General features: G+C 50.6%; 1 long non-coding RNA gene across 2 annotated transcripts; it reads left to right on the top strand.

Moving 5' to 3' along the window:
• Window positions 1–3187: 3187 nt before the first annotated feature.
• On the top strand, window positions 3188–10782 carry LOC144734201 (uncharacterized). 2 transcript variants are annotated; one of them, XR_013588487.1, is made up of 3 exons: window positions 3188–3243; window positions 9388–9460; window positions 10622–10782. It is a non-coding gene; the product is annotated as an uncharacterized LOC144734201 (long non-coding RNA). The 2 variants fall into 2 exon arrangements; XR_013588486.1 differs by lacking the exon at window positions 10622–10782 and having other exon boundaries at window positions 9388–9908.
• Window positions 10783–11748: the final 966 nt, after the last annotated feature.

The following is an 11748-nucleotide window of genomic DNA, read 5'->3' as shown; positions in this document are numbered from 1 at the left end:
GGGTGGTGTTCGTAAGTGGGGGAATGCGGGAGGGTGGTGTTCGTAAGTGGGGGAATGCGGGGGGGTGGTGTTCGTAAGTGGGGGAATGCGGGGGGGTGGTGTTCGTAAGTGGGGGTATGCGGGGGGGGGGGGTGTTCGTAAGTGGGGGAATGCGGGAGGGTGGTGTTCGTAAGTGGGGGTATGCGGGGGGGTGGTGTTCGTAAGTGGGGGAATGCGGGGGGGGGGGTGTTCGTAAGTGGGGGTATGCGGGGGGGTGGTGTTCGTAAGTGGGGGTATGCGGGGGGGGGTGTTCGTAAGTGGGGGTATGCGGGGGGGGGGTGGTGTTCGTAAGTGGGGGACCGCCCACCACCACGAGCGCGATGACGTCACCCACGCACGTGGGCGCCCGCCAACCCGAGCGCGATGACGTTACCACGCACGGGGCGCCCGCCAACCCGAGCGCGATGACGTCACCACGCACGGGGGCGCCCGCCAACCCGAGCGCGATGACGTCACCACACGGTGGCGCCCACCAACCCGAGCGCGATGACGTCACCACGCACGGAGGCGCCCCCACCAAACCGTGCGCGATGACGTCATCACGCACGGGGGCGCCCCAACCAGCCCCCCCCGCCCACGTGACCAGCCCCCCCCCCGCCCACCTGACCAGCTCCTCCCCATCTGCCACGTTACCATTCCCTCCCCTCCCCCGCCCACGTGACCAGCCCCCCCCCGCCCACGTGACCAGCCCCCCCCCCGCCCACGTTACCAGCCCCCCCCGCCCACGTGACCAGCTCCTCCCCATCTGCTCACGTTACCATTCCCTCCCCTCCCCCGCCCACGTGACCAGCCCCCCCCCGCCCACGTGACCAGCCCCCCCCCCCGCCCACGTTACCAGCCCCCCCCCCGCCCACGTAACCAGCCCCTCCCCCACCGCGCGAAGACGTCACCACGCACGGGGGCGCCGATCTACCTGAGCGCGATGACGTCAGCACGCACGGGGGCGCCCACCAAACCGAGCGCGATGACGTCACCACGCACCGCGGCGCCCACCAACCCGAGCGCGATGACGTCACCACGCACGGGGGCGCCCACCAAACCGAGCGCGATGACGTCAGCACGCACGGGGGCGCCCGCCAACCCGAGCACGATGACGTCAGCACGCGCGTGGGCGCCCTAAACAACCCCTCCCCCAGCCCACGTGACCAGCCCCCGCCCCTCCCCCCGGCCCACGTGACCAGCCCCCGCCCCCTCCCCCAGCCCACGTGACCAGCCCCCGCCCCCCTCCCCCAGCCCACGTGATTAGCCCCGCCCCTCCCCCCTCCCCCAGCCCCACGTGCCCAGCCCCCGCCCCTCCCCCTCCCCCCAGCCCACGTGACCAGCCCCGCCCCCTCCCCCAGCCCACGTGACCAGCCCCCGCCCCTCCCCCTCCCCCAGCCCACGTGACCAGCCCCGCCCCTCCCCCAGCCCACGTGACCAGCCCCGCCCCTCCCCCAGCCCACGTGACCAGCCCCGCCCTCCCCCAGCCCACGTGACCAGCCCCGCCCCTCCCCCTCCCCCAGCCCACGTGACCAGCCCCGCCCCTCCCCCAGCCCACGTGACCAGCCCCGCCCCTCCCCCCAGCCCACGTGACCAGCCCCCACCCACGTGACCAGCCCCTCCCCCCACCCACCCACGTGACCAGCCCCCCCCACCCACGTGACCAGCCCCCCCCCCACCCACGTGACCAGCCCCCCCCACCCACGTGACCAGCCCCTCCCCCCACCCACCCACGTGACCAGCCCCCCCCCACTCCCACGTGACCAGCCCCTCCCCCCCCACCCACGTGACCAGCCCCCCCTCACACCACACGTGACCAGCCCCTCACCCCCACCACCCACCCACGTGACCAGCCCCTCCCCCCCCACGTGACCAGCCCCTCCCCCAGCCCACGTGACCAGCCCCTCCCCCCCCAACCACCCACGTGACCAGCCCCCCCCCCACCCCCACCCACGTGACCAGCCCCCCCCCCACGTGACCAGCCCCCCCCCCACGTGACCAGCCCCGCCCCTCCCCCAGCCCACGTGACCAGCCCCCCCCCCACCCACGTGACCAGCCCTCCCCCCCCACGCTGCTGCGGGTTGGCTGCAATGAAGCCGTGAAGACACCGAACAGTTCCACTGCTACAATTAGCGCGCTGAGGCGCTGCAGTTGCACTATGTGTCCACACGGTGGCGCTGCAGCAACCATGTTAAATTTCGATTTAAAGCTTTCGTGACTGCAGCAGGGATTCATCTTCTTGGTTCTTTTGGTAAAGTCGTCGCGTAGAAGGGAAGTAATAAAATAATATAAATAAAACATAATAAACGTCGTGAGAATTATTTTATTATGTTTTATTTTTATTATTTTATTACTTCCCTTCTACGTGACTTTACCGAAAGAACCAAGAAGAAGCAACCATGTTGGTCAAGTTATTTCAGCGAATTTTCATTTAGCTTTTTGGTTCTTTCGGTAAAGTAACGTAGAAAGGAAATAAATTAAATAATAGAATAGGACGTTTCGATTGCAACACAAGCAATCGTCATCAGGTAGAAAACAAACAGTAAATTTTCTTGGTTCTTTCGGTAAAGTCACGTAGAAGGGAAATAATAAAATAATAAAAATTAAACATAATAAAATACAATTCTCACGACGTTTCCCTGTCCCCAGACGACCTGCTTGTCAGTTTTGATGTGGTTTCCTTATTCACCAAAGTTCCTGTACCTGACACCATCGCAATCATTGAAGACTTGGTTCATCAAAGCCTGAATGCTGGGGTACCCCCCCTGGTGAGACACTGCTTAACCAATACATACTTCACCTGGAATGGAACTTTCTACAAGCAAACTGAGGGCACCCCAATGGGCTCCCCCCTATCTCCGGTTGTAGCCAACGTCTTCATGGAGAAATTTGAGACTGACGCCATCCAGACTGCCACTCTACGCCCGACCTTGTGGAAGAGGTACGTAGATGCCACTTTTGTCATCTGGCCACATGGCCGGCCTGCTCTAGACCAATTCCTCAACCACATAAATTTCATACACCCAGCCATCACACAGTGTGCGCGCGCGCGCGCACGCAGTGTACACACACACAGTTTACACACACACAATGTACACGTGTGTACACACACACTGTCCATGTGTGTGTACACACACAATAAGTGACGTCATGTCACCTGCTGCTGCTTCGTGACGTCACGAGGTAACGGAAAGTTGACGCTCCGCGCGGGAACTGAAATCTGAGGTGAGAAATTCTCATCGCGGTTGTGGTTGTTGTTGTTGTGGTGATTGTTGTTGTTGTGGTTGTTGTTGTTTACCGAGGTAGAGCCTCGCTCTCTCTCTCGTAGGGATGTCAATTGAGTAGCAGCGAGCATGGAAGCGATGTCCAAGTTGGAACTTTACAACGCGGGGCCTTGCCTCCTGCCCTCGCCTGGTCGCGTTCGCTTCAATTCTCTCGCTTAGTTGAGCAATTTCGATTTAAAGCTTTCGTGACTGCAGTGATTCATCTTCTTGTTTCTTTTGGTGAAGTCACGTAGAATAGAAATAAAAAAATAAAACTATACAATTTAATTATGTTTTATATCACGTAGAATGGAAATAATGACATAATATTCCCTTTTATTTGTATTATTTCCATTCTAAGTGACTTTCCCGAAAGAACCAAGAAGATAGTTTAGAAACCTGTGGAAGAACGCGATCAGCCAGGCGATGCGTTAGTTCTAGGTGAAGTCACCATGTAGGTAAGAAATGAATACAAATTCATAAAAGTAAAAATAGAAATAAAATATAAACAAATCACGACGTTTCGGAGGCAACACAAGTCTCCGTCATCAGGTGGCACCGTCACAGCCACATTTGCTGTATCAAGTGAGGCGTTTTTATTAATTTAATCTATAATTTAGACTGTAGCCTGGTTATTAAGCTGGGTGAGTGTACTGGCAGTCTATAATGTAGACTGTAGCCTGGTTATTAAGCTGGGTGAGTGTACTGGCAGTCTATAATGTAGACTGTAGCCTGGTTATTAAGCTGGGTGAGTGTACTGGCAATCTATAATGTAGACTGTAGCCTGGTTATTAAGCTGGGTGAGTGTACTGGCAGTCTATAATGTAGACTGTAGCCTGGTTATTAAGCTGGGTGAGTGTACTGGCAGTCTATAATGTAGACTGTAGCCTGGTTATTAAGCTGGGTGAGTGTACTGGCAGTCTATAATGTAGACTGTAGCCTGGTTATTAAGCTGGGTGAGTGTACTGGCAGTCTATAATGTAGACTGTAGCCTGGTTATTAAGCTGGGTGAGTGTACTGGCAGTCTATAATGTAGACTGTAGCCTGGTTATTAAGCTGGGTGAGTGTACTGGCAGTCTATAATGTAGACTATAATTTGCTGCATCAAGTGAGGCGTGATTTATTATAATTTTATTATTTTATTTATATTTTTACTTTTATTAATTTTAATTTCATTTTTTACCTACGTGGTGACTTTACCGAAAAAAACCTAAGAGTACGTGAGTTGGTGTGTTGACCGACTCTCTGTGTTGCATTACATTAAGTGTCTCTCTCTCTCTGTGCAGTCACCAAACCTCCCAAGTCTCTCATTGACACAAGGCCGTCATTATAACATGTTATAATAAGTATAATATTATGTTATAATATATAATCATTATAATGTTATAATAAGTATAATATGTTATAATAATTATATTAATATTTATGAATTATAATGTTATAATAAGTATAATATGTCATAATTATAATGTTATAAGTATAATATGTCATAATTATAATGTTATAATATGTTATAATAAGTAAAATAATCAAATATGCCCCCCCAATATGTTTCTGTAAAAATATTTGTAAATAAAAATTGCGATGCTCTGTTAATAAAGACAACAATTTGCTAAACCTTGGCCACGAAATCTGGACTTGTCTTTATATAACAATGCATAGATTCCTGTTAATAGGATTGCGTTGTACTTTATGAATCCCTAATCTCTGCCATTACATACTATGAAACAAGAAAGGTTAAAAAGAAAAAACAGAGCAATGTATTGTTGTATATGTTGGTTATGAAAATTTTGATATGTTGTATGCGTGCGTGGGTGAAATTATTATGTTGTATATGTGGGTTATGAATATTCAGTGAAAATAATAATAATCAAATGAAATTTGGCCAAATGTGTAATTATCCGGAAATATGTTAATTTATGTAATTATGCACATTTAGTTATGCCAATTCGAGAGGTAATCGTAGTAATTATGCGAGTGGGGGTAATTATGATAATGCAAGTCGTTATGATTACCAGACCCCGCCTCGGTGACGAGGGTGGGTTATCGATCGGAATAAGGCAATTAATCGTATGCAGTTATGCAGGTGTGGTGTAAGTATGCAAGATTAACTTAGATTAACTCGGCATCGTTGTCTAGGTTCGTCTCATTCTCGCTTATTTTTAGGTCCCCGGTTCACCCCGTTATCGCTTTAACATTTACTGAGTATGTGTTAGTGTGTTTATTAAGGTCACCAAGTTCAGATCTCAACGCAGAAGCAGATCTTATGCATAGATCTCAGGAAGGAATCACACAACCACTTCTGTATTAATCAATTTATTACTAATTCAACCTCAACTATGATATAGTATGCGAACTCTCAATCCCGGAACGTCAACACGGCATCAATACAGTATCATCAATGATTGTCTGATTTCACTTGACAACGGCACATGGATCCCGCATAACGCGATGGTTGTTAGTGAGAGAGTCGTTAAAACATGCAAATACTATGCTAAGAAAACCTTAACGTTAATGAATGATTATACTTGAAAGATTATACGGCGATAAAAACACAATCAAGACAGTTATTATTCTTAAAGGCACCAATCTCAACAGATACATCGGCAGGTTATCTGACAACAGAATGGCTCGGAGTAAGGGCCTGCGACGATGCTCCTTTTCCGAAGATCGTTATCTTATATCAAATTTACTAATTGGGGACCAGATCACCTGATAAGGATCTGGTGGGCCACCACTCCCCCCGTGAGCGTGGCTCGGCGGAAGGAGGTGCCAAGAATCAATTCGTATTGATGGATCTGTTGGGAATTTATGCGATTAAGAGTACAGCCCACTAAATATTAAAGATAAAAATTACGAATACTCTTATAAACGACGGATGGCCATCACTCGGTCTCGAGTGTTTCTTCACAGCCACGGATGGCTTATGGGTTCGAGTGTGTTTGAGTGGTAAGAGTGGTCTTGAATAGTCAATGTTCGGAGTCGGTTCTTTATGTCAAACAGACGCCTGGTGGTCGTGTGGTGAGGGGGCGGTGCGCGTCATACGTATTAGTCGCTCCTCTGTCGCCGTGGGGAATTTGGTTTGGATGCTCGGTCGGTAGGTGGCGCCCACAGCTCGCTCCTGGCGTGCAGTGTTGGGTCGTCACCTCGTCGCCAAACCGCGACGCTGGCGGCCAGCAGAGGGACCTCCGACTCGGCAGAGGTTGGCCCACGCGGCCGAGTTGAGCTGTCAAGCGGGTCTTGCCTGCCTGCAGAGGAGACGGGGAGCCGCTTGAGTCGAGCCCCGAGAGCCGGCTGAACTCGGCTGAGTCCCAGAAGCTGAAGAGTCGAGCCGACCCGTTGGTCGCAGCTCGCCCTTGAGTCGACCCGCTCGGTCAACTCCTGAGCCGACCCACTGGTCGAGCTCGGCTGGTGAGTTGACCCTTCTGGTCGAACTCGTGATGAGTTGACTCTCCTGGTCGAACTGGTTTCCAATGCTCAGGGTCCTTTCTTTTATGCCGAAAAATCCCTTTGGGTCCTGCCCACAAGGCGGGGTTTCTTTCGATTTTTGCTGTGTCAGGATCTGTCCGTAGGTAGGTGTGTCCATGTGTGTGTCCGTACGTCCGTGTCCTTGTGTGCATCACCCACGGTATATTCCGTTGTCATACTCCCTCCATAAAATCCATGAGCAAACAATCAGATGTTACAAATTGCCTCGAAGTCGTCTCTCTGTCTGGGTGCAATATTATCTCTTGTCTGGCCTTCTTCATGAACCAAAACACAGACGTTACAAATCGTCTCACAGGCGTCTCTGTCCGTGTTGCACGGCCTGGAGGGAGGGGCACACTCCCTCCGACCCTCACAGACGCACACAGACATGGTTAAAAGTTTTAAATTAACATTTGTCCCTTACCATTTCCCAGTTATGATTCTGTATGTAACCTCATGTGTGTCGTTTCCCATCGTGGTGCTTGACCCAAGTGGAGGTGCCTCCCCGAGCACATACACACTCCCATCCCGCGCTGCGGGGATACAAAGACGGCCGGGATCTCCCTTTCTCTCCGACCCTGGGTTTAACATCGCTCTTTTATTATGTATTTTATTTCGACCTGGTGGTGATTTATCCCGCTATCCTGGCTTTTCATAGGTTTTACTTTTGTCTTTTCATGCATAGGCTTATTATTATTAATTTATTTCCGATATCTTAGGTTAAGGGGTAAGTTTCTTGATCCTAGGAATTCGTATTCCTTGGTGTCTGCATGGTTATATAAGCGGAATATAGTTGACGGTGAATAGCGTTAACATTGATGTTATGTACGATATTATGTATTGTGATGTTTTTAACTTAACTTGGTCAGGGCTTTACTGACATGAAGTTGCATTTCATAGCCTCGCAGGTTTTTGCCTCACTCTGTCTCTGCTCGCCGTTGTTGTTGCTGTCCAGCTGACGCCGTTAACTCAAGGCCTCATTAATTTCCGTCACTCCTTGTAGGTGAGGGCGGTTGAACCTTGGAGTCAGTTCTGGTTTTTGTCTGCTTGCTTTTTCTGATGTCCCCTGACCCCGGGAGTTATTATTTCTACTTTTATGGCCTGTCGAAGCCCGACTCGCTGTTGCTGGGCTTGGTGGGTCGCTGGGTTGGTGTGTTCCCGGCTTTTTTGCTTACGTTTGCAGTTCGCCGTGCTCTTAATTTCCTTCCCTCTTCAACCTTATATCGACTATTCGCTCCTGTCTGGGTGCGATTCAATTTTGACTTAGGAAGGTTCTGATTGTCATATGCTTTGGGTCGAGTTGTATATTAAAGTATGGAAATAACATTTCATATTGACTTAATGATGGTGATGGTTCAGTAGGCGTAACTTGTGGCCTGGTTTAATTGGATTGGGTGTGAATATCGATAACTTTAGCCTATCCTGTTGTTAAATTCCGACTTTAACGTTACTTTAATAGCAATACAGAATAATTGAGCTTTTCGTCTTAACTAGGCGAACGCGAACTTCTGTTGACCCCTGCAGCCTTGCTATTCAGCTGAGTCTGCATCCTTGATATACAACGCTCTTATTCGTCTCACTGTGGCCATCCAACCTTCTGCTCTGGGAGTGTTATTCTTAATTTCAGGTCAAAGGCCCCTCACGTTCAGACGCGCAGGGTTGTTAATCAGCTCCCCCCCCCTGTGCAACACAACCTTGAGCTGACCCACTTCGTTTGACCACTCACCCTGGATTTCTTTCCTTGAGGCAAGGTTGCAAATTCTGTCATCCCAGCCCTCCTCCAGTTCATCACTTAACAACACCTGGTGTTTTGCAGTTTGCTGCGCTTTGGGGTGTTTTCATTCATTATATATCAATGATGGAAGAAGGCTAGAATACAACAGTATTACAATACACTATTAGACATTATTGTATCAAATAAAACAAAGTCCATCTCATGTGTTAGTGATCTTTTAAAAATATTTTAGGGAGGAAATGGCAGGAAAATAGTTTTCAAATTTAGATATTTTTCTGGGGGGGGGACCCCAGACCCGTGGAAGATTTGGTCCCCCCCAATGTTGACTCCATGGCTACGGCCTTGCATTGACGTGCTAGTTTCTCTACCCCCCCCCTCTCTATTTAAGGCCTCAACACAGAGGCGTTGTTTCTCTGTGTGCCTATGTGTGTCTCTCTCTGTGTGTCTCTGTGTCATCTCTCTCTGTGTGTCTATGTGTGTCTCTCTCTCTGTGTGTCTCTGTGTCATTTCTCTCTGTGTGTCTGTGTGTGTCTCTCTCTGTGTGTTTTTGTGTCATCTCTCTCTCTCTGCTTATGTGTCTGTCTATGTGTCTCCGTGTTTCTCTCTCAAATTGAGCAATCTTTGGAAGAACATTATCAACCAGGTAGGGTGTTGACTGTTATGTTAGCTGACTCTAAGTTTAATAGGTTTTTTTTCTCTTTCATTTGTACCTGATGATGATTGCTTGTGTTGCAGTTGAAACGTCGTATGCTATTATATAATGTATTTATTTATTCTACGTGACTTTACCGAAAGAACCAAAGAGTATCTTGCTTAAGTTTTAATTTCCCTTCACCTGGCTCGCTACTTTGTAACTTTGTTTTGTTTTAAATATTCACACAGTTTTTTTTCATTTTTTACCAGGCCACGCCCGCTTGAGCTGCTGTACCGCTCTTGTTTTCAGAAGCGACCTGCCCACAACAACAATAACAACAAGGTGAGGCTCGTCAACAGCGTGGTGGTGTTCACTCTAGACACGTGGCGATGTTCGCTCTAGACGCGTGGCGGTGTTCACTCTAGACGTGTGGCGGTGTTCACTCTAGACGCGTGGCGGTGTTCACTCTAGACGCGTGGCGGTGTTCACTCTCTACATGTGGAGGGGTAACCCGAGGATCGGGAAGGAAATCCACGCGACCACGGAGAGAGAGAGAGAGAGACACGTAAACTACAAATATACAGCAGGCGTCAGGGTCGGGATCGAACCCACGACTTCCTGTATGCCAGGACAGGTAGTTAACATCTCACCACAGAGAGACACGCAGCCTCGGCTGTGTTGGTTGATCCTCAATGAATTACTTGGTGGAGTGAGGAAGCATTAATACTGAGCAGGTGAAGGTGGCCAGGCGTGGGTCTGGACACACCACCACCTGTGAACCATGCCAGTGTGTGACAGTGGTGGAGCCAGTGGGGGTGGGGTGGCACGTGCCCCCCCAACGATCCGATAGAAATCCGTAATTTCGATAGGATCATTGGGGTTTATTAGTAACTAGCTTCACTACTCGGCTTCGCCCGGGACTTGGATTCTTGTCTTGGATTAATTTAATATTCCCTCATAATTCACTGAAAAACCCTGAAAAAATTGATGCTTGCAAGAAGGAAGCCGAAACACTTCAATTTACCTAAATCGGATGTTTTCACTCAAGGAAATTCAACCTGAACCCACTGCTACGTCAGGTCGATTTTTGCCACTCGGAAAGGGAATGACGTGGCGTTCGCTTAGACATTTCAGACAGCATAAGCTGTGAAAATTTCATGACGCCAGAGCTCAGCGTTGGAGAGTTTTTGCTGCTGCACACAAACAAACAGGTGTAAGTTCTGCTTTATATTTAAGATGGCAGTTGTACCCGTTCTTCACACGGATTTGTATTGAAACTCCGAGAAGCCATTGACTTTATCGGCCAGGAGCGAAGTGCCACCTAAAATCTCCCGGCACGCTGTGAACAGCTGTAGAAGTACGGCGCGCGAAGAGCCATGTGGTAGGGGGGTAAGCATTGCAGAGCGCTTAGCTCAGGTGTGATGCGGGTTGATGCCACATACGTCATGGTCATTTCCCCCCCCCCCCCCCCAAAATACAAAAGTCTATTTTTCTTTCCTGAAGGCATCAACACGTTCAGCGAGCGCGATGACAATCACACGCGTCAAATGAAAAGCAAGGGACAAGTCCTTTCTTACTAACAACTCCTTTTTGTTGTCTGCTGGGGTTGTTGTCTGCTGGGGTTGGTGTCTGCTGGGGTTTTTGTCTGCTGGGGTTGTTGTCTGCTGGGGTTGTTGTCTGCTGGGGTTGTTGTCTGCTGGGGTTGTTGTCTGCTGGGGTTGTTGTCTGCTGGCGTTGTTGTCTGCTGGGGTTGTTGTCTGCTGGGGTTGTTGTCTGCTGGGGTTGTTGTCTGCTGGGGTTGTTGTCTGCTGGGGTTGTTGTCTGCTGGGGTTGTTGTCTGCTGGGGTTCTTGTCTGCTGGGGTTGTTGTCTGCTGGGGTTGTTGTCTGCTGGGGTTGTTGTCTGCTGGGGTTGTTGTCTGCTGGGGTTGTTGTCTGCTGGGGTTGTTGTCTGCTGGGGTTGTTGTCTGCTGGGGTGTTTGTCTGCTGGGGTGGTTGTCTGCTGGGGTGGTTGTCTGCTGGGGTGGTTGTCTGCTGGGGTGGTTGTCTGCTGGGGTTGTTGTCTGCTGGGGTTGTTGTCTGCTGGGGTTGTTGTCTGCTGGGGTTGTTGTCTGCTGGGGTTGTTGTCTGCTGGGGTTGTTGTCTGCTGGGGTTGTTGTCTGCTGGGGTTGTTGTCTGCTGGGGTTGTTGTCTGCTGGGGTTGTTGTCTGCTGGGGTTGTTGTCTGCTGGGGTTGTTGTCTGCTGGGGTTGTTGTCGGCCGGGTTGTTGTCGGCCCGGGTTGTTGTCGGCCCGGGTTGTTGTCGGCCCGGGTTGTTGTCGGCCCGGGTTGTTGTCGGCCCGGGTTGTTGTCGGCCCGGGTTGTTGTCGGCCCGGGTTGTTGTCGGCCCGGGTTGTTGTCGGCCCGGGTTGTTGTCGGCCCGGGTTGTTGTCGGCCCGGGTTGTTGTCGGCCCGGGTTGTTGTCGGCCCGGGTTGTTGTCGGCCCGGGTTGTTGTCGGCCCGGGTTGTTGTCGGCCCGGGTTGTTGTCGGCCCGGGTTGTTGTCGGCCCGGGTTGTTGTCGGCCCGGGTTGTTGTCGGCCCGGGTTGTTGTCGGCCCGGGTTGTTGTCGGCCCGGGTTGTTGTCGGCCCGGGT

Source organism: Lampetra planeri, chromosome 50, assembly GCF_965212315.1.
Source record: "Lampetra planeri chromosome 50, kcLamPlan1.2.h2, whole genome shotgun sequence".
NCBI lineage: Eukaryota > Metazoa > Chordata > Hyperoartia > Petromyzontiformes > Petromyzontidae > Lampetra > Lampetra planeri.
This window is presented reverse-complemented; position numbering and strand designations above follow the sequence as displayed.